General features: G+C 42.6%; 1 long non-coding RNA gene across 1 annotated transcript in view; it reads left to right on the top strand.

Annotated features, from left to right (window-relative positions):
- The first annotated feature begins 18,287 nt into the window (after positions 1–18,287).
- LOC132526391 (uncharacterized) overlaps positions 18,288–21,962 on the top strand; it is a 100,406-nt gene continuing 96,731 nt past the window's right edge. The window contains exon 1 of the long non-coding RNA XR_009542549.1: positions 18,288–18,399. This is a non-coding gene — a long non-coding RNA (uncharacterized LOC132526391). The remainder of the gene's footprint in view (positions 18,400–21,962) is intronic.

Genomic DNA, 21,962 nt, shown 5'->3' with positions numbered 1-21,962 from the left:
ACAAACATTGTCTTACTACCCCTCCTATCTGTATTACGCTTCATGAATATTTTACTGACCTACAAATATTTCTTAAATGAATAATTAGGTTTTTTCTCCTTTTATTACAAACACAGGGGACTCTCAGTAGTGATATTCTTACCTCTTAGCAAAGGTGTCTCTGGCACTTTAGTAGATGATTCCTTGTAATTTCATCTGGGAATTTAAAAATCCTGTTTTCTACCCTCAAACAATGATATCTGCAACGAAGAGAAGATCCAGCGGAAGACTGGTTGGTGGTGACCATTACACTTGACACACCTCCTCCAGTAGAAATGACTGCTCTGATCTCCCCTGTAGGTCTGAAATATGTAACTGTGCACACAAGGAGGTGCTGGAGCATATTACTCATCCTCTATTTCTTTCTGTCTTTTTAAAATAAATTTATTTATTTAGTTTTGGCTACATTGGGTCTTTGTTGCTGCATGCGGGCTTTCTCTAGTTGCGGTGCGTGTGCTTCTCATTGCAGTGGCTTCTCTTGTTGTGGAGCACGGGCTCTAGGCATGCAGGCTTCAGTAGTTGTGGCTCGCGGGCTCTAGAGTGCAGGGTCAGCAGTTGTGGCGCACGGGCTTAGTTGCTCCACGGCATGTGGGATCTTCCCAGACCAGGGCTCGAACCCATGTCCCGTGCATTGGCAGGTGGATTCTTAACCACTGCGCCACCAGGGAAGCCCTCATCCTCTATGTCTTACACTAAATAACGTATTCATTTTTAAAAGCATTATTGTTATGACAGCAATAATACTCTTCTGTTATATAGTGCTGAAAAGTTTATAGAATGTCCTGTATACATTATCTGATTTAATCTGTACAGTAAGCTTGTATTTTTATTGCTAGTTTATATGTGGCAATCTGAGAATTGAGAGGAGGAGGGGTTAACTGGTGTGTGCCATGTGCTTTACATACATTATCTCATTTAACCTCGTAGCAGCCCTTGAGGTAAGCAGTAAGATCTCTGTTTTATTAATAGAAATCTAAGTTTCAGAGATGCTTAGTAGTATATAATACAACTGAGATTCAAACTCTTGTTTGTCTGGCAACAAAACCTATGCTCTTCCCACTATACCAGTGGTTGATATTGTAACCTTCATTCCATAGAATCTACTTCTTAGGACTGAAGTCACTGATTTCCTTCCCCCCCAGGTTTATTGAGGTGTAACTGACAATAAAAATTGTATGTATTTAAGGTGTTCAATGTGATGATTTGTCATATGCATACACTGTAAAATGGTTACCCCAGTCAAGCTAATTAACACACCCATCACCTCACATAGTTACCATTTTTTGTGTGTAAGAGCACTTAGATCTACTCTCTTAGCAAATTTCCAGTATGCAGTACGGTATTGTTAACTATAGTCACCATGCTGTACATTAGATCCTTAGAACTTATAACTGAATACCCTTTGACCAATGTCTTCCCATTTCCCCTAACCCCCCAAGCCCTGGCAACCAGCATTCTACTTTCTGTTCCTGAGTTCAAGACACTGTCCACCTGTAGTAATCATGCACATGATTCCAGAGAACATCCTGGGACAGCCTTTCTCTGCTTCCTTCTTCCCACAGAGAACTTGTACTTGGCTTTCGCAGTCTTCTGTCTCTGGTGATAAACAGGGATGATTCAGACACCATGTTGCATTGTTGTCTGTCGCTGTTTGCATTGTCTTGAACCAAGGCAGTGATTTGGGAATGGGCCAACCTTCTTAGCATTCTCATCATTCTTTCCCTGTCCCCCTCTTTCTAAACCTAATTCCTTTCTACAGAATGCCCTAGAAAACTAGGATCACAAATTTGGCGATTTGGCTGGAATAGGAAGCAGAGAGCAATGGCTGCCCTGGCTGATCCTCTGACTTTCATTTCAAGGACGTTTGTTCCAATATTCCCCAAAATGACCGATTTAACTAGATCTGTGGCGATATGAGAATACTATAGAGAATCTTGCAAAAAAAAAGATTCAGCTTGCCCCTGACAAAGCAGTCTGATCTTTGGATCCTAGTAACTCTGGTTGGAAGGTGGAAACACCAGTGTTCATTTTTGGGTCAGGGAGTCCTTGCTCAGTATGCTAAGAGAATTCATTTTCCTTGAGTGTTTTTCCTTCCAAGTCACGTTTTACTGCTGGAGTTACTCAGCGAATTAATAAGTATAGAAATGCAAAGCTCTTTTCTTATTACATTCTATCGATCTGATTGCAGTGTCATTAATTGAAAGACTAGGAAAATGTGATGGATAGTTCGGCTCAGGAGTCTACATTCGTTTTGGCCCAGATCTGATGGAAGAAAGCTGCAGGAAACTGACTGAAAGAAGCCGTTTGGTCTGACGTGAATTCTTCTTTCTTTGTCAGTCCTTGTGAGAGCATTCAGTCCTAGTGAGATTTACCATGTGTAATTATAAACTGTTTTTACTCTTAAAGGGGAATCAAAACTTAGGATGCTTATTTGTAGAGTTGGAAAGAATCCATTTTGTACCTGTCTTTTATAGGTGACATATATATGACATTAAAAAAAAAAAAAAAACCCAGTTCTGACAGAAACAAATTCTGACTCAAAAATAAGGACGTAGGCATTTTGCTCCTTAAGTAATTTCATTTGGAATATTGTGGTTGTGAAACATTATTTTCATTCATCACCATTTCAACCATCTCATTTTAGTGGTGTGTGAAACTTCAGAGACTGGTATGTGGTTAAGGATTGTTTTTTAGAGTTTTTTTCTTTTTGGATTGTTTGACCTATAATCCCTTGGATTTCCCCCATAAATTTAAATTAACTTGAGAATTTTGTATATGTATGGATATGCCCATATATATATATTTAATAAGTGTACTCTAATATGAAAAGTTTAAAGGAATCTTTTAAAATATTTTAATCCTCTATGTGAATGAAAAATTCCCAGGCTCGAACAAAACCGTGTCAGATTATGTCTAATTTGTTTGCAAAGGCCAAGCTGGACTCCTTACTTTCTGCTTATGCTTTAATGAGCTGGGCTGTTTTTCTGTTGTGTTTATTATTTTAAATGTTTGAAGCTTGACGTGAATAGGAGGAATACTAAAATTCAAAGCACATCCATATGACAGAAGACATCATTTGTCTCTTGCTTTTAATAAACGTTGTTTGGAGACGTTTCGAAGTTTAAGACATGTTACTAATAATACATGGCCTGCCGAATATTTTTTTATCTTTAGTCTGTGGTGTTGGAATGGTCTTTCTCAAGGTGTGATTACTTCTCCTGGTTGTGCTTTTGGATGGTAGAATAAGGCATCTGTGGAAAAATAGGAAGTGAGCGAATTGCCACGCGGTGTGACCTCATTTTGGAACACATCTTGAAAACGTATTTCATGCTTTCTGAGCGCAGAGACAATGGATTGTGGTTTGGGGTCCTCTTAACTGACCTTTGGCTTGGAGAGAAACGTGGGCTGCTTCCTCTGATCATCGGCTCCTCTGAGAGTGCGAAAGAGGCTGCTCCCACGTTAGGCTGTGAGCGCTGCAGCTGAGCGGACAGGCTGCCTCACCCCTGATATTATGTCTAAAAATACATCCTCGGAGAGGCAGGCATGTGCTTGCGCCTCGGTACGGAGGAGCTCTCGCCTGTGTTCCTTGCTATACCCATCTAGATGCTGGAGTGAGAGATTAAATGATCCCAGAAGCCCTGCCAGTTTTCGATTTGCCATTGTCTCTGCTTCTTCGCCGCCTGTGAATGGGGACCCTCGATGCAGGGCTTTCAGAGACCAGCCGGTGCTGATGGGGTCTGTGACTCGCCGCCTGTGCTGATGGGGTCTGTGACTCGCCGCCAGCGCCTTCTCCTTCCGTTTTGCTCTGTCCCGGGCATGCTTTTCTTGCCTTTTTTGGGAGGCAGAGAGCACGGGGCAGAGGTTGCACTTGCACATTTCAACTCCGTTGTCACTGCCGTGGCTGTTACTCCCCTCAGCAAGAGCCAAGGAGCAAACAGGACGGTGGGTCACCTCGCCAGCTGTTTAGCACCGTTCCCCTTCCCCTCTCGACATGGTTAGGATTCTTTTCTGTCTTAAGTGACAGGGTTTGAAGGGTGGCGGTGGCGTGTGTGTGGGGGGTGGTTCCTGAGCCTCCCTCTCTACCCGGCTGTATCTTGTTAGGGACCTGTTTTCTCCTGATTTCTACCACCTCTCCTCATTCTGAAAGCTTGCTAGATTCTCCATCCCTGTCCCTGCAACTCAGTTTTTAGGGTCTGTTGTTGGAGTTTTCTCTTTGAGTGTTATCTCCAAATTTCTCAGCTTCTGTAGTTGCCTCAGAGGTTAAAAGGGGTGAAATGATTGCTGGAATCATTTTGTCCAGGAAGAAGGAAAGCAGGATTGCTCTTTAGAGCGACAGTGCTTAAGAAGAGGGAAATAAGGTGGGTCTTTTGCAGCCCTTGCCACAGCTTGGCTGTAAATGCATGGCTTCAGGGAGACTTTCTGTCTTATTTACAGAGTTAGGAAAATATATTAACCTTCAAGATAGCTCCCATACCTTATTAGAAAATAACTTCAATTCTAACAACAAGTGCTGAGGAAAGAAATGCAGCTTTTTATGCAACAGAAAAGAAGGGCAAAATCACAGATCACATCAGAAACTAAGTACACCATTCCCTTTGCAATGATCCGTATTCAAAAGTGAGTAAGATCCGCTGTTACTTATTCCTCCCTCTTTCTTTTGTATATTCAAGTTAACAGTATTTTGATGGCCTTGAAAACTGAAGGGCAAAGCCTTGTTTTTCAAAAGGGTTGATTCTTTGAGGTTTCTGCAAAGTGAGATAAAAGAATTCTTTATATTGTTTCAGATGGTTTTCAGGATATATCTAGTGCAAGTTACAACAGATACATCCAGTGTAAGCTGGTATTCACAACATGTGCAATTAACAAATACACACACACGCACGCTTAGACACACTCCAGAAGAAACCCACCTAATGTTAAATAAAATCCAGACTTGAATTTAAACCAAAATAGTTTCATCTATTGTGGAGAAGAATTAGCCTTCTTATATGCTTTTCTACGGCTGAATACTTCCTTCTCCTTTCATCATTATTTTATTAGTTTCTTTCATAAGAGCCACTGAAATGGACGAAGAACTCCGTAGTTAATTTAAGTTCTGGTGGCAGTTCATTACAATGGAGCATGGATCAAATATGTCATAAACTCTTATCTGTCACCTGGTATTTCCTTTCAGTTCAGCTTAATACATTTTATTTCCACTGATGCCAAAGAAACACATATGCCTTTAGACATTCCGTACCTCATTATGCAGCTGGATACATTAACAGCCTGTAATATTACGTAGGTTTGAGCGTTAAACAGGAAAAGGCACTGTTATTCATAGCCAGCAAGTTCCCAGGATCCAGCAAGATCCCGGTGCTGGAGTATTTGCTTGTCTTTCTACCTTTGTTCCTTCAGAGGCGGTGAAGGTCTCAGCTATTGCTGACTAATTGATAGTTGTAGTAACCGCTATAGGCTCCTTAGATCAGAATTGCACGCAGAGATGGGTCTTGATTCAAACACTAAGGAATGCACACTCTCACTTACTTACATGGGCAGAAAGTCTTCATACTAACAGAGGTGTGATGGAGACTGCAGGACATAGAAGAGAGAGAGAGAGAGAAAGAGGGGGTGGGGGGAGATGGCTGGTAGCAAGTAGACCCCTGCAAATAGTTCTAAAATGCATGTGCAGATGCAGAAGCCTTTAGAACCATCCAACAATTCAGACACCCTTTTTTACTTCTTCTCTGCGGGACACCTCCATCCAGACTATTCACACACACACACACACACACAAAACCAAAAAAAAAAAACAAAACAGGAAAAGGTGAGAGCCCTGCCATCTTAGCTCAGAATTCATCTGGTTTCCTTTTTTCCCCCCTGCCTTGTATTCCTCCATCCATTGTCCATGCATCCGATGGCAGCCGCCCTTGCTATTGAATGCAAGTGTCACAGCAGGAGCAGAAAGAGGGTCGAGGGAAGGCTTTGTCAAAGCCACCGTTGTCTACTGTTTCTTTGCTTTCACTGCTCTGCTTTTTTTTTTTTTTTTTTCCTGAGGCTGTCCCTTACTAGTGGCCTCTGTCGAGGAGGAGGGAGAAATTGCAAGAATTGGAAGAGTAGTAGAGGGTAGCCGTTTTTCTTGCACACTGTTTTGATAAACAGCTCAGCGATACGTTCCTGGAAATTAGGAAATACAGCAGGAGTGGGAGGTTCTGGTGGGAGAGTGAGGGGGCGGGGGTCTTTGGATATTGCTCCAGCCTAGATGCCAAGGGCAGTTTCTTTGCAAGGACTTTCGTGGTTGTATTTGTTTCCTGCTGCATTTTCAGTTTTAAAAAATCATGAGAAAAGTCTCATGCCTCTCTCAGGTTTTCCATTTGTTTATTTCTTGTTCGGCTCAACAACTGGATGGAAATTTTAAGCCGGGCCAGATCTGCTGTTTGTGATTTGCTCAAATGTTGAAATCAGTTCAGCCTGAATTGGTAGTTGTCTTTTTCAGATCATTTAAGCTTGCATGTGAAATGCGTGTGGTAACTTTCCAATGTACGTTACAAAAAATGGTTTTGACTATCCTTTGTATGGCTATAAATCTTAGGGTTATGCTGTTTTTCACCTAAACTAACCATAGCTGTTCTTTGGGGTGACATTTATGCACAAGTGATTCTCTTCTATGATCAGGCCAACTCCTCGGATAAATCTCAAAGCTGTCAAAGGTTACAGAGGCACACTCTCAAAATAGATTTTTAGGAGAGTATTTCAGATGGGCATTTGACATAAGTGTGAAAATACTGGGACTTTTTCTCAGTGACTTTAACGTCATATAATTTGTATTTCTTCCAATAAATAAAAGTGATTAAAACTGATTCTATATAGAAGGAATCAGAAGGCAGATTAAATCTGAATTCCGTTTTCCAAAAATTTTGCTAAAAAACAAACACATTTGCAAATTTTCTAAGCTTTTAGCTTAGAAAAATCACATACCTATATTAGTTCTCCATAGATTTTTTGTTTTTCCTTCTAAATACTGTTCTATCTAGAAAAAAGTTATTCTAAGTTGATAATTTTTTTCTCAAGCTAACTTCCGGCATGAGCCCAGCACTCCTGGTTATTGTCAGAATTTGCTAAGATTCAGCATTTCAATTCCAAAATGTATTTTAAGTCAAAAGGGGGATATGTCTGCATGCAAAGGAAGAAGTTTTTCCTTCTGAGGAGCCATTCCATTTTATGACACGTGCTGTTGGGTTGATGTTCAGTATGAGCTCATGATTTCTTTCTTTTCCAAATAATGATTGTAGTCTGCATGTGAATTATAGGGGTAGAATACCTTCTCGGGTCCATAAGAAAACACCCTAACTTGGAAGTATAAGATCTTCACTATTATGAGCAGCCACGTTGGCACCCTGCAAATACATTCTCTTCCTTTCCATTTTCATTGCCTTGATTTAGGGGACTTGGGCCCAGCCACCCTGCCTCCTTCTTTTGTGAAGAGACATTCTGAAATGTCTATAGAAAGCAAACTTCTCCAAGAAATGCAGAGCGGGCCATGGTTTGAATGCAAGTCTGAATTTAATTGTGGCCACCCTGGTAGCACACTGTTTAATTTCCAGCACACATCTACATGAACCTACAGTAACTCTAGGCCAGGAATTGTGAACAAGGAAAATTTATCTGTGATAAAGCATATCTTTTCCAAGGAGTAGTCACTCGGGGTTGATTCAAAAGTCAAATTTAAACAGATGTTTCCATGCCTTTGTGTACTGGGAAATTGGCATTGCTAATTTGTTCAGAGCATTTTGGACAGAAAGAAATGGAGAGCTCCAACTTTTGACCAATTCTTCTTTGGAAAAGGGTGAAATGAGGGGAAAATGAGAGATATCGCAAGGCTGGCTAGTATTTCCACTTGAAAATACTAAAGACAAAGAGGTTAATGAAAGGCTCAGTGTCGCTATAACTGAAGTAGTGTATAACCCAGTCCCTTCTGCATGGCAGAACAGTGTAATTCTCCACGGAGCTGGGAAGGATGCTCATCCCCATGGGAGGACAGACTTGGAGGGAACCCCATCTCTCAGCCTGTGCCCCCTGCAGATAGCTAATTTCTGCTGGATCAAATTAAAAGGAACAGCTAAGCTTGTGGCCAAGGTCAGTCCCCAGACATTTTAAAGGAACAGGTTCATGTTCAACCATTAATCCAAATATTTCACAATATGGTTGTTCCAGTTGATATAAAACTTCCAGGTGATATAAAAATCATGCAGAAGCCCCAACCTGGGCTTTTCTTGAAAATGGAAACCCTACCTCTAATACGTATTGAGCACAGTGTGATCAAAATATTATTTGTGCCTTAAATCTCCTGGGCCCTAAAATACAAACATCTTTAAAAACAAAAGGGAAAAATAGCATCTTTGGCATGTTAGAAGAACAAACAACTTAACCAAGTATGAAGCAAAAGGTCACAGGTGTGTGTATATGGAAGATAGGATATAGCTCTTCTACTTCTCTTCACCCATATGCCCCCAGGCTGATTTAAAATAATCACTAAAATGGCAGGGTATGGTCCAAAATGCAAAACTCATTTTCAGTCCTCTCATTCATTGATAACAGTTTCTTTTTCAAAAGCATATACTCCATTGAGATGCTACAGTTTAGTAGCAGACATACCTTTCAAGGGTTTATTGCTTTGTAAACTCTTTTAGATTTGTATTTTCCCCTCCAAATTGGGAAAACAAAGTGGAGCTGCCCCTTTTTAAGTAAATAGCACACCTTCCCCTACCTAACTGTATGAGGCCTCCAGAGAGAAAATGCTATTTATTTATTTATTTATTTTTTAAATTTATTATTTTTTTTTCTCGTACGCGGGACTCTCACTGCTGTGGCCTCTCCCGTTGCGGAGCACAGGCTCTGGACGCGCAGGCTCAGCGGCCATGGCTCACGGGCCCAGCCGCTCCGCGGCATGTGGGATCCTCCCAGACCGGGGCACGAACCCGTGTCCCCTGCATCGGCAGGCGGACACTCAACCACCGCGCCACCAGGGAAGACCCTGACCTCAATGTGTTCTTTTATTTTTTTATTTCTTATTCTTTTGCGGTATGCGGGCCTCTCACTGTTGTGGCCTCTCCCGTTGCGGAGCACAGGCTCCGGATGCGCAGGCCCAGCGGCCATGGCTCATGGGCCCAGCCTCTCCGCGGCATGTGGGATCCTCCTGGACCGGGGCACGAACCCATGTCCCCTGCATCGGCAGGCGGACTCTCAACCACTGCGCCACCAGGGAAGCCCGAGAAAATGCTACTTAACTTCCTTTGCAGTGTAGGGTTCCTAGTCCTCAAAAGAAATACGACACACATTAGCACTGGAGAAAGTCTTCATTTTCCTAATCAACCAGCACAACAAACTGTCCTTTTGATATTTTGGGAGGCAAACAGAAAGCTCCTAATAGTTTGGTAAATTAGCAAAGAGGTGGCATTTGGATGTGGTGTTACATGTTCAAGGAGTTGTGTTTTAAAAGAAGCAGATCTGAAAAATGAGGATTCCATCAATAGAGGGATGCTTTGATGAAGCTCTATTTTCTCCCCAGATTTATTTTTCTAAGGCAGGGGGCATGTAGGCACTAGTCCATTTATATAAACTTGCTAGGCTAACTGTACATGTTTAGGATTTCCTTGAAAAATAATTATCTTATTTTGACAGTTGGTGTTTTAAGGATAGCATAAAACTCCCAAGAATATTCTAAGAGAAGTGATGTGATAATCCAGGGCTGGATATTTTTCCATATTCATTTAATGTAAAATTCTATGGAAGAGAAACAGTGATGATTTGGCAACAGTTCCTCCTCTACTCATTTCTCTGAGTGTAGATCTGGAAGGGTGGAAGAGGAAGTGTAAAATGCCTACCCCAGAACTGCTAACAAGAAAGTTTGTGGGAGGGTATTAAAAGGGAATCTAACAAGGAACGATATTCAATATCCTGTAATAGACCGTAATGGAAAAGAAGATGAGAAAGAATATGTGTATTACTGAATCACTTTGCTGTACAGCAGAAATGAACACATTTTAAATCAACTATATACTTCAATAAAATAAATTAAAAAAATAAAAAAGAATCTAAGATTAGGTTTCCTTCAAAAAGTGAGCGATTTTGTAATGCCTCTCAAACCTTCAGTCCCTTTACCTAGAGTCCCCATCCCTTCGGGTGTTCTTATCCCCACACTTGCCCCGGCCACTGGCAAGGTAGAACTAAAATAAAGCCCAACAGGAATCACAAGTGCCTTGACCCCAGTGAAAGCAGCTCACCGAAGCATAAATCGAGGACTCATAGAATAATTGTTCAACATTTTGGAGGAAACAGGTTACTGTTACTGCTGCAAAATCTTCTCCCAAAAAAGCTAAAGTCATTTGACCGTCACAGTCTAATTCATCTTCATACCTTTGAAAAAGTTTTGTTATTTTTTTTCCCCTGACATAAGGGGACACTGAGGGCCAAAGGGAGTTTTGGCTTATCCAGCGTTAAAAAACATATGGTGCTGAATCCTGAGACAAAGACCTGATCTTCTAGCTCAGCTCCTTGGGCCAGCATGCATCACTTTCCAAGGGTACCCTTGAGATCTCAGAGGAATTCAGTGGCTGCTCTGGGTTGGTTGGTGGGACCCTACTACCTTTTAGGAAGTTAACAATCAAAAGGAAAAGTTGTTTCAATATGATGCACCTGGCTGGAACCAATTTCCTGGTAGAGAGAATCAACCCTTTTGCCCACTTGAAACATTTTGAATAATTTAGAGCTTTCTTTACACATAAAGCATTAACCAGGTAGGACCTATGGACATTAAGATGGTTAATGCTAGAAGTGTTGAAACTTCTCAAAATGTTTCTTTTCACTCCTTGCAAATCTGAGAAATGATCTGAAATGGCAACTCAAGTCAGTAGCGTGGTGATCTCAACTAAGACCTGTCCTTTCTATATTAGGACTAGTTATTTTGGATATTCCAGACCACTCCATTTTATACAAGTGAACTTCAGTTGTAGGGATAATCAGTCAGAATCATTCAAGCCCAGACCGATCTTTTTTTCTAGTGTCAGATTTCACAAAACTAGTCTGTACTGTTGCCTCAGTTCTTGATTTCATTTTGTTCTTCTTGAAGCCTTAAAATACTGCATTGCAGCTAATCATACAAATGACCTCACTGCAGAAGGAAAATGATCTATCCCAGATCATAGAATTTTAGAGTAATCATGATTCTGGGGACGTTTAAATACAGTGATAAAATGTGAATTAAAAGTCACTTATATCCTGTGTCAGGGTCATTATTTTCTGCCTCCAAGTAATTTCGTACCTAAACCTACCTGGAAGAAACTCTAAAATTTTTTGACATCTCTGCTATTGTGATATATGATGATGGTGGCCATGCTTTGCATCCCTCCTCCCAGTTGATGTGCTATGATCAATGTTGAGCTTGTTCTTTTTATTTAACTCAAGTTAGTGTAATTTCCCAACTTCTAGGAAAACTGTTTCCTCATTGGTTGCTCATTACCTGACTTAATGTTTTGGATGATGGTGTCAGCTAAGTTGTGCCCAGGCATTCAAGAATCGTTGGGTAATTTATAAACTTGTAGAAGCATATTTGTGTTGTTTTACTTAAACAGTGGAGAAAAAGAGAGCTTTTGTCATGTTTGTGCTTTCTAAAAGCATGGTAATTATTATTACTGCCTAAAATAAAACCTACGACACAGTGTCTTCCTAACTTTTATTTTAATAATAATGTGAGATTGGATTTATTTTCATAAATATCATGATATTTTAGTTTAGTTTTTAAAAACAAAATTCCAAAACCCTTCAGTTGTGGATAAAGCAGTGTTTTTCATTATCCAGTAGGCCTGTGTATTATGAATGCATTGAACAGTGATCCAACCCTCAGCTTTGTTGGACTAGAACTTATCACATAAGTAGACATTATTTTTACTCCTGGTTGAGGTTAGTATAGCACATGCCATTCTGGTGAACACATCGGGACAATTGGAGAGGAGGGAGATGGCTGGTCCAGAGAAATAAGCTGGGAATTGCAAAGTGACAGATGCAGCCTTTCTAGTGACGTGACAAACCATGCTGAAAAGCAAGATATATACAGGATGACAGTTGGAGTTGGGGGATGGCCACTGAAAGACTAAATCCCTCCTTTCCTGGAAACACAGCCGAGAGGGACACTGCATTCTCTCAAGGCAGGCCTAAACTTATTCAGGAATATTCAATAAGCATGTGTTGATGGACAAATATTTTGTTGAATGTTTGCCGTCAGTCCGGGACTGGAGGAGATGTTGTTGAAATTGTGAGAGGGGTAAAAGATGTGGTGAGGGTCCTTGAAGAGCTTATCATCTGGAAAGATATCACCAGTAAATTCAGTTCAGTTATTCCAGAACCTTGGTGGGTGGAACTATTTGTCACGCACTGTGCAGCGTGCTACAGGGCAGAAAAAGATAAAGACATAGTTCCCAGCCTTAGTGTCCTCACAGTCTTAAGTAAGGATATGAACTCAGAAACAGGCTTTTGCAGTAGAAGGTGGTATTGGCAGTGTGCTGTGGTGGCAGAAGAAGTCACTGCTGCTGCTTAGAGCTGGGAAATGCTTACCGAGGGGACGATATCTAATCTGGGTCTTTTTTAAAAAAATTTTTGTTGGAGGATAGTTGATTTACAATGTTGTGTTAATTTCAAGTGTAGAGCACAGTGAATCAGTTATACATATATCCACTTTTTTTTTCTTGGATTCTTTTCCCATACAGGTCATTACAGAGTATTGAATAGAGTTCCCTGTCCTATACAACAGGTTCTAATTAGTTATCTGATATTTGGTAGTGTGTTTATGTCAATCCCAGTCTCCCAATTTATCCCTTCCCCCCTTATCCCCTGGTAACCATAAGTTTGTTTTTTACATCCGTGATAATCTGGATCTTGACTGAAGTGTTACTAAGTGCCCAGTAAGATTCCAGACTCTTGCTTGAGGCTGCGGATTCAAAGAAGGCTAAGATGGTGTCTGTTTTTGAGGAGTTCACGGTCTAAATTAGAAGACAAACGGGTTATGAACCCCCCCACCCCGACACACACACAGAGTAGAATAGGGTGTAACTATAACAGAGGTATAAACAGTTACTTAGGGGACCACAGGAGGGACCCATATCCTATTGGAGGGAGTCAAGAAAGATGGCCTACCTGAACTGTTACTCAATAGATGAGCACTGTGAATAGAATGAGATGAAGGTGTAGAGAAGGGAATAACTAACTCTGCCTGGAAGAGGGTGAAAATTGGTGACGACTTTGTGGGGGAGATGGCATTAGTCTGGACATTGAAAGGCAAGTGGGATTTTCCCAGGTAGGGATAGACAAGAGCAGAAGGGAATCCCAAGAAGATGAGGTGGCGTGAATCAAGACCCTGGGTTGTGGAAGGGTGTGGTATGTCTAGAGGTACAAGGTCAAGTTTGGTTTGGCTGGAACCCATGGGGCATGGAAGGAATGGGGGGAAACCCATTCAGCAAAGTGGCCTGTAGCCAGAACGTGAAAGCCAGACTAAAGAATCTGTTGTCTGTTTGCTTGTTTCTGAGAGGGAGTGAGAAGCCATTATAATTGGAGGTTTTGGAAAGTAATTTGGGCAGTAGAGGGGGAAGGGATTGGAGAGGAGAAAGGTTAAAACAGTGGTTCTCAGCAGTGATGGGCAGTGTATCAGAATAACCTGGGAAGCTTTTGCAGGATACACAAGCCCAGTTTTTTCCTTAATCTTCTGTCTTTTCCCTCAACCGAGTTTCTGATGGCATATGAGGTGATGGGAAGGTAAATAGGGGTATTTTGAAAAAGCTTGGGGGGTGATACTGATACATTCTGCCCTTTGCTATTGCATTACTCTTACTCTTAAGTCAAGAGATGCTCTAGGAAGGCTGAGACAGTGGAGATGAGAAAGGCTGATTTGAGGGATGCGTGAGAGTTGGAATTAATAGGATGGATTGGAGGAGGCTGTGGTGGAGAAGAAACATGAAAAATACTTAGGTGTCTAGTGCGAGCAACTGAGAAACTATAGACTGAAGTGAGCTCACAAAGAGGAGAAGGTTTGACAAGATTGTGGACTCTACTTGAAGTATGTAGAATTTGAGGTCTCTGGAGGCATTTGGTAACATATAAGCTGGAGTTCAGGAGAGTTTAAACCACACACACCCAAGTCAATTATGCAGCAGTAGAAAACACCACATCAGTGTTTTTAAAAGGCAACAGAAAACCAGAGACAAGGGAGATTGTGTTGGCTGGAGCAGACAGGTATGTCTTTGTGGAAAAGTGGAATATGAATTGCATCTCAAGGCATTAATAGAAAATTCAACTTCAAGCGATGAAGAGATTAAAAATGGAGATTGTGTGCCAAAAGGTATGGGGTAAGAAGAAGAATGCTGTTTCAAAAGGGCAGGGCAGTAATATAAATGACTTAATAATAGAACCTAATATACCCTCATTTATTTTTCACTCCTAGAAGGAGCCATTATTATTCACAATTTATAGATGAAGAAATGGGTTCAGAGAGGTTAAACAAATGACCCACATGAGGCCAAGTGGAACAGTGGATCCTTTAACCTAGACTCTTGTTCTGATCCGTGAGGTTACGTGTCCTTGAAGGCAGTGTTCATTTCTTATATGTTGTTAAATACCTCCTGGCTAATGTGTAGCCTGAAAATACAGTAGACCTGCCAAAGATATCTGTTGAATTACAGAAACGAATCAGTTCTTTTGTGCATCAGTTTATAGTTATTTGCCGTCTACACTTAAGACTAAATGTGGAATGTAACATTATAGGACTGAACAGCACCTTAGTAATTTTCCAATCCAACCAGCTCACTTTATAGAGGAGGAAATTCATTCTCAAGAAAGGAAGTGACGTACCTGAAATCTCACACCCAGTTATTAGCAGAGCTGAGCCAGTACCTTGACCTCGATTTCTGTACCCAAGGCTTTTCTCTTGTAACATTCCATCCCAGGGAACCGTAACACTTCTCCCTCTTCTGAGCTCTCCAAAGCTCGATGGAAATGAAAAACGTGGATAGGACATAAGAGGTGACTTGATAGGTGAGAACTTTGTCTTTGTAGCCATCCCATCCAATCTTGTATTTAATGGCATGAATAAGAGAATGCTGACACAGAAATCAGATGCAGGAAGTAATGAGCAATTCCGATGAGAAAAGAACAAGCGTAACAGTGACAAACGAGGGTTAAGTGAGGTAGAGACTTCTTCCACGTGTTGTCATGGAATGCTGTGGAGTCACCTGTGTTTTGTTATCTTTTAAGTGCAAAACATGGTCTCACCTGCCTAGGACAGATGAGAAGAAATACCATCCCAGGCTAGAGAACTGATGAGGGAGCGGTGCAAGGCATGGTGAAAAGGGTCCAGTGCTGGGAGTCAGGACCCCTGGGGATGCTCATGAGCTGTGTGGTTTGGGGGACTTTGCTCTTTCAGGTTTCTTATCTGTGAATGGGAGGGTTAGATTAGGTCTGTCTAGCTTCTGTCTGTCACTGGAGCTCTCAGCTAAACCTCTGCCCACAGCTGATGAGCCCCTCCTTGCCAGCGAGTGGGTTGGGGCAGTGACTTGGGGTGGCTCTGCAGTGTCGTGGATGCGGGCTCCTAGGGGTGAGCAGAACCCCTGGGGCTGCAGGAGCATTGAGCGTCAGCCTCTGCGTTCAGTCAACACCGTGTGGGTCCCCTTGGCTCCTCTGTTACCTTCAACTTGAGCTGCTGGTGTTCAGCGGAAACCCCACCTCAACCAGTCAGCAGCGGGGAGCCCCGTCTTCTCACCGGATCCCCGGCAGCCTGTCCCCGGGGGCTCAGCTCTGCTTCTGGGGCTCTGCCCTTCACCTACATTCTGGATAAGGACCATTGCTAGATCTCACTCTTTATCTACGTATCCCATCCCGCCTCTCGAGTTCTACCCCTTTGATTACTTTTATGGCTCATTTTTTTTCTTTAAAAAAATTTATTTTTTTAATTAACGTACAGTGAAACTGACTTGCTTGCACAGTTCTGTGGATTTTAACACAACGTATCCATTCATGTAATCATCACCAAAAGCAGGGCACAGAGCAGTCCCATCAACTGCAGGAAATTCTTCCATGCTCTTCCTTTGTAGTCATTGCCTCCCCTCGCCCCCAGTCCCTGGCGGTGCTGAGACGTTGAACGTGTTGTACAAATGGAATCATGCGATGGAACTTTTTCTCGAGAACGTCTTCTTTCACTCAACCTTTGAGGTTCCTCAGTGTTGTTGTATGTATCCATAATTTGTCCTTTTTAAATTGCTGAGTGATTTTCCAGTGTATGGATGTAACACATTTGGTTTATCCGTTCACTGGCAGAAGGACATTGGGATGGTTCCCAGTTTGGGGTGGTTATAAATAGAGCTGCTATAAATATCCATGTACAGGTGTTTGTGTAAACATAAGCTTTCCCTTCTCTGGGGTAAACGCTGAGAAGTCACAGTGCTGGGTTGACCCCCTGAATTTTAATCGCTTCCCACCTTTGAACTAGGTGTGCCCCTCCCGTTGGATTTCTGATACTGGACTCACTCTGCTGCCTTCCCTCTTCCTCAGATGAGCGGGCCCATCTACCAGTGCATTTCTGGTTCCCTCTCTTCCCTCCCATGGTCCTCTTTCTGGCTAGGAGCTGCCAGCACATAATAAAACGGGAGCCCATTTTGATTAGTCTAAATCTTTTTCGGCTCTGAATTTGTGGTGGTTTCATTATTGCACCAGTTTTGTAGTGCCCTCTGCTGGCTGATTCACAAAGCTGGCTTTAGGCCTATGCTAGGGGAGAACTTGTAGGTGCCACGGGAGAAAGAAAAATAATTGGGAAGGGACGTGGTTGTGGCGCACTAACGTTGTCGTGACAGCCTGACGGGGACTCTTCCTGTATTTGATGCTACACATATAGAGAAATGCTGTAATATTTTTGTGGAACCCTACAATATTGTGCCTGTCTTCTCAATTGTGGGCAAAGATGGGCTGTCTGGAAAGCTGGACTCAGCCTGGAGCCTGTTACCCACATTGCTATTTTGTGAAGATATCCGCATACAAATGACTCAGATCTAAACATTCAAAAATGCTCTTGGAGGGCCATCTGGTTCTTGTTGGTTCTAAAAGCCTCGTTCAGCCTGGTAGATGGATCCAGTACAAAAGATAGTGAGGGCTCTTCATTCAGGTTTAAATAGGTTCCACTGACCAAGAAGAGAAGCAGCCTTTATAAAATAGCTGGTACTGATGCTCCCAGAGCTGGGGGATGAGGATTCTGCCTCGTAGGTCAGCGGGAGGCTGATAAATATTTAATTGATGATCATGCACTTGCATGGAGGCTTTGGAACACACACACACACACACACACACACACACGCACACACACACGCGTGCACACACACACAGAAACACAATTTGGTATCATCATGGAACACGTGATAATTTGTTTGGTATCTGAAACAGGCTGGGAATTAGGCTGACCCAGCATGTCAGGCAGTGAGGTCTGTCCGAACCTCGGGATCCTCGTGATGTGTCATTTAATTCGTGAAGACAGCGCTGCCAGCCTTGCAGTTTGAATGGTGGTGCTGATGGACTTGCCATTTGCACTCGCTAGCTACTGACCTTTCTGATCAAAGGTATGGCCGTACATTCTGTGACCAAGGGACAGGGGGTGTCTCCTCTCTGGGAGGCTGACAGGCTTGGAAAGGGAGGGAATCCTGTGCTCTCAGCCTCAGCTTTGCACTCCGACCACCTCCAGACAGAGACTGGGCATCTAGGGAGGAGGATGCTGGGTACCGGGGAACATGAATTGGAGGCGGCCGCATCAGGAAGCAAAACGCATGACATGGCGCTCGCTCCTTGATTAACCTTTTGTTTCTCTGAGCTTTACCTCTCTCATCTGGAAGTGGCACCAGGGGAGATGTGCTGGCGCTTGTGCTTTCTTTAGTTTATGCAGACAAAACCACAGTATATCCTGTACTGTGACGGTGTAATTCATACTTTAAGGCTCTCTCACTCCTGAGGATGTCAAGTTATCGGAAGCAGGGATTGCATCTTACTTCTCTCTACCCCCCAGCTCAGCACAGCACTTGGCCCAAAGAAGAGGCAAAAAGGGAGCTTGGTGAATGCTGTGGGTAGAGGTGTGGCTTTTTAAGGGCGTCCGTGAGTTTCATGAAGTTTATAAATGTTGGGACTTTGGGAAAATCATTTCACCTTTGCCTCGTGTAATTTGTCTTTCTCGTGTGCCCTCTCAGTAGAGACGCCGGTGTTCCACATCCTGTTGGACTCACCTCTCCAGGACGGTAGCGCTCCGGGAAAAATTCCCTACCGAAGGGGAACCAAGAGCCTGGAGGATCTCTTAGAAAGAAACCGGTAAGTCCTTACCAGCCATTTTCTAAACAAATAACTACGAAGTTCACCTCAGTATCCGCTGTCCTCATCTGAGAACACCAAGTGAAACCTCTTAACAGTCAAGAGTAAAAGTTAATGACGTGGAACTTTTTAGTTTGTCCCACTATGTCTCTCCTGTGGCCATGGCACTTAAAATGATTTCTAACTGTTAATGGAGAAATTTTGCGTGATCGGTTTTTATAAACCATCTGGTGAGGCTTATGGTCTGCAAGGAAGACTTGGCAGGACTCTGCAGGTGACCAGCTTTCTTCCCCACGGGCTCCCCTCTCCTCTCAGTGTTTCACACTGTCACAGAGTCTTCACATTTTTGTGAGTGGTTTCTATTGGACCCTAAACCTAGCCTGGTCTCTTGCGGTGTAGCTGGGGCACTGGAGACTTAAGTTACCTCCTGATGAGTTTACTGATGATGGTGACTGCAGTGCCTGTATTTTTTAAAAATTTGGTAAAATATATATAGTATAAAAATTACCACCTTAACCATTTTTAGGTGTTCAGCTCAGGGGTATTAATTGCAGTCACATTGTCACGTTACCATCACCACGGTCCATTCACAGAACTGTTTTCATCTCACAGAAGTGAAACGCTGCACTCATGGATCAGGAACTGCCCATTCCTCCCTCTCCTGCCCTGGCAACTACCATTCTACTTTCTGCCTCTGTAAATGACAGGTGCTCTAAGTACTTCATAGAACTGGAATCATATAGTATTTGGTTTTTTGGTGACTGGATTATTTCCCTTAGCATACTGTCCTCAAGGTTCATCCGTATTGCAGCGTGTATCAGAACTTCCTTCTTTCTTGAGGTTCAGTAATATTGCATTGTATGTATATATCACATTTTTTTTTCATCCATTCATCTGTTGATGGACACTTGGATCACTTCCACCTTTCGGTTATCGTGAAAAATTCTGCCATAAGCACAGATGTACAAGTATCTCTTCAAGACCCTATTTTCATTCTTTTGGGCATGTACCCAGAAGTGAGATTGTGAAATCAAATGGTAGTTCTATTTTTAAGTTTCGGAGGCACCACCACACTGTTTCCCACACTGGCTGCATCGTTTTACATTCCGCCAACAGTGTGCAAGAGTTTTGATTTCTCCGCATCTTTTCTAACACTTAAACTTTCGGGTTTTTTGATGGTATCCATTCTAATGGGTGTGAGGTGGTATTTCATTGTGGTTTTGATTTGCATTTCCCTGATGATTAGTGCTGTTGAGCATCCTTTCCTGTGCTTATCCGCCGTTTGTATGTCATCTTTAGAGAAATGCCTATTCAAGTCCTTTGCCCATTTTTGAACCGAGTTCTTTGTTTTGTGGTTGAATTGGAGGAGTTCTTTATATATTCTAGATCCCTTCTCAGATACACAATTTGTAAATATTTTTCTCCATTCAGTGGGTTGCCTTTTCACTCTGTTAATCGTGTCATTTAATGCGTAGAAGTTTTAAATTTTGATGTAGTCCAATTTATCTCTTTTTTTCTTTTTCTGTTTGGCTTTTGATGTTACATCCAAGAAACCATTGCCAAATCCTGTTTCAAAACTTTTCCCCTACATTTTCTTCTAAGAGTTTTACAGTTTTCGGTCTTACATTTAGGTCTTTGATGTATTTTCTGCAGTGCTTGTTTTTACCCCTTCCTAGACACTGAATTTCTTGAGCACAGAGACTGTGGCTGTTCATCTTTTTATTCTTAGCACTTAGAATATACCTGGCACATAGTAGGTGCTCAGTAAATTATAGTTGAATGAAACAACTTTATCAGACACGATGAGACTAAATCAAAGACTATATTTATAGTGATTTGCCATTTCCATAATAATAATTATAGCAGACTGTCCTGGGGACCCAAAAAGAAATCTCTGAAATAAAAAAATGTCATACTGGTTTCAAGGGCTTTTTGGCATTTTATTTATTTACGTTTTCCTGAGGATGTTTAATGGCATATTTGAATATTTGTCACACTAATTGTGTTCTCATCACACTTGACCCTGAGTGCCTTTCTCATGAGCTCTGTGCACAGTGAGCCTTCATCATGATGAAAACGATTGGTCAGGGTTGTTCTACCGTGCATGTGGGTCCCTGAAACCCTGCATCAGCCAGTGGAGGAGGTGGGCCCTGGATTGCTAGCTGGCCTTGGGAAACTTATTCCACACCTCTGTGTCTCCGTTAGTTTCCTCATTTATAAAATGAGAGTGTCTACAAGTTTCCTTCTAGTTCTAAAATGATGAAAGTTTAGGTATTGGTGATTGATAGGACATTTCAAATAGGAATAGAAATTCAGCCACTTCTGGGAAGAAGTAAAGACAAGATTCACCCCCATCCGGCGTCTCCCCGAGAGCCTTCCTGCCTCAGAAACGACCTGAGAGTTGGGTAGAGAGACCGCTGTGCCACCTTTGCAGTTATGTGTCTGCTTATGCCACACGTGAAGGCAGGGAGGGCAGGGGCTGAGTCGAAAACAAAATTCCTATTATAGTTGTTGTTGTTGTTGAATCAAGGACGTCTTCTCGCATCTCAGCCATTCCAGAGCCAGTTGTCCTGTGCCTGCATATGTGTGAGGCACAACTGGCTGGAAAGATAAGAGAGCTCTTGTTTACACTGTTAGCTGAAACCAAGAGTACCATGCTATGCCCCAAACCCATACATCCCACACGTTTCCTGGGTGGGTCTCTGCCATGGGAGAGGCAGTTACAAGTACAGCCTCCCTGGTGGACGCCCTTGCAGGAGGTCACCTGAGGTGTACCAGTGTCTGGCTCTGAGGCCTGCCTCTGCTGTGGCCATCATTTGACCTTTCTGAGTCTGGGTATCGGGTCATCTTTACGGTGCCAATCAAACAGCAAGGCCTGGCGAGGGCATCAGGGAAATCTGGGCTCGCACCTCTACTATTTCCACCTGAATGAGGTTTGGGAATGTGACTTACCCTCACTGGGAATGGGTTTCCACAAGTGTAGGGGTTTTATCTGCTGTTTTGCATAGAGAATTGGGTTGTCAAAAGAAGGGGCAAAACTAACTTCTACTGAGCACCTTCTGTGTGCTGGGTCCTGTGTTATATGTTTATAGAAATTATCTTGTTTAATGCTCAAATGGTTCCATGAAGGAGCCATTGTTAGGCTCCTCTTAGGATGGGAAAATTGGTGCTTGGAGCGTTGAAGTGCCTTGTTCAGAGCCACACAGCTGATACACAGCAGGAGCAGGACTCCAGCGCACATCTAAGTGATGTGGGTCTAAAGCCAGTGCCTTCCCCACATCATTAGACCTGGACGTAGAGTAAAGTGAGTGTGTTCTGCACTCATGGGGGCCCCGTCTCCCCCTCCTTCCTCTGCTCACGGTGCTAATTTGCTTCCCTTTCGGGCTCCTGAGAAGGGGAGCTCTCTCAGCCTTTGAGTCTTCTGGCCTTTACCTTTGCTGAAGAGCAGATACCCCCAATTTTCCCCAGAAGCCATGTTTTCAAGCAAATGAAGTAACTTTTGGCTAAATTTGGGGGGTGGGGCCAAAATGATCCCCAATACAGAGATCCAAGCACAAGTAAGG

This window comes from Lagenorhynchus albirostris, chromosome 9 (assembly GCF_949774975.1).
Source record: "Lagenorhynchus albirostris chromosome 9, mLagAlb1.1, whole genome shotgun sequence".
NCBI classification, from domain to species: domain Eukaryota; kingdom Metazoa; phylum Chordata; class Mammalia; order Artiodactyla; family Delphinidae; genus Lagenorhynchus; species Lagenorhynchus albirostris.
This window is presented reverse-complemented; position numbering and strand designations above follow the sequence as displayed.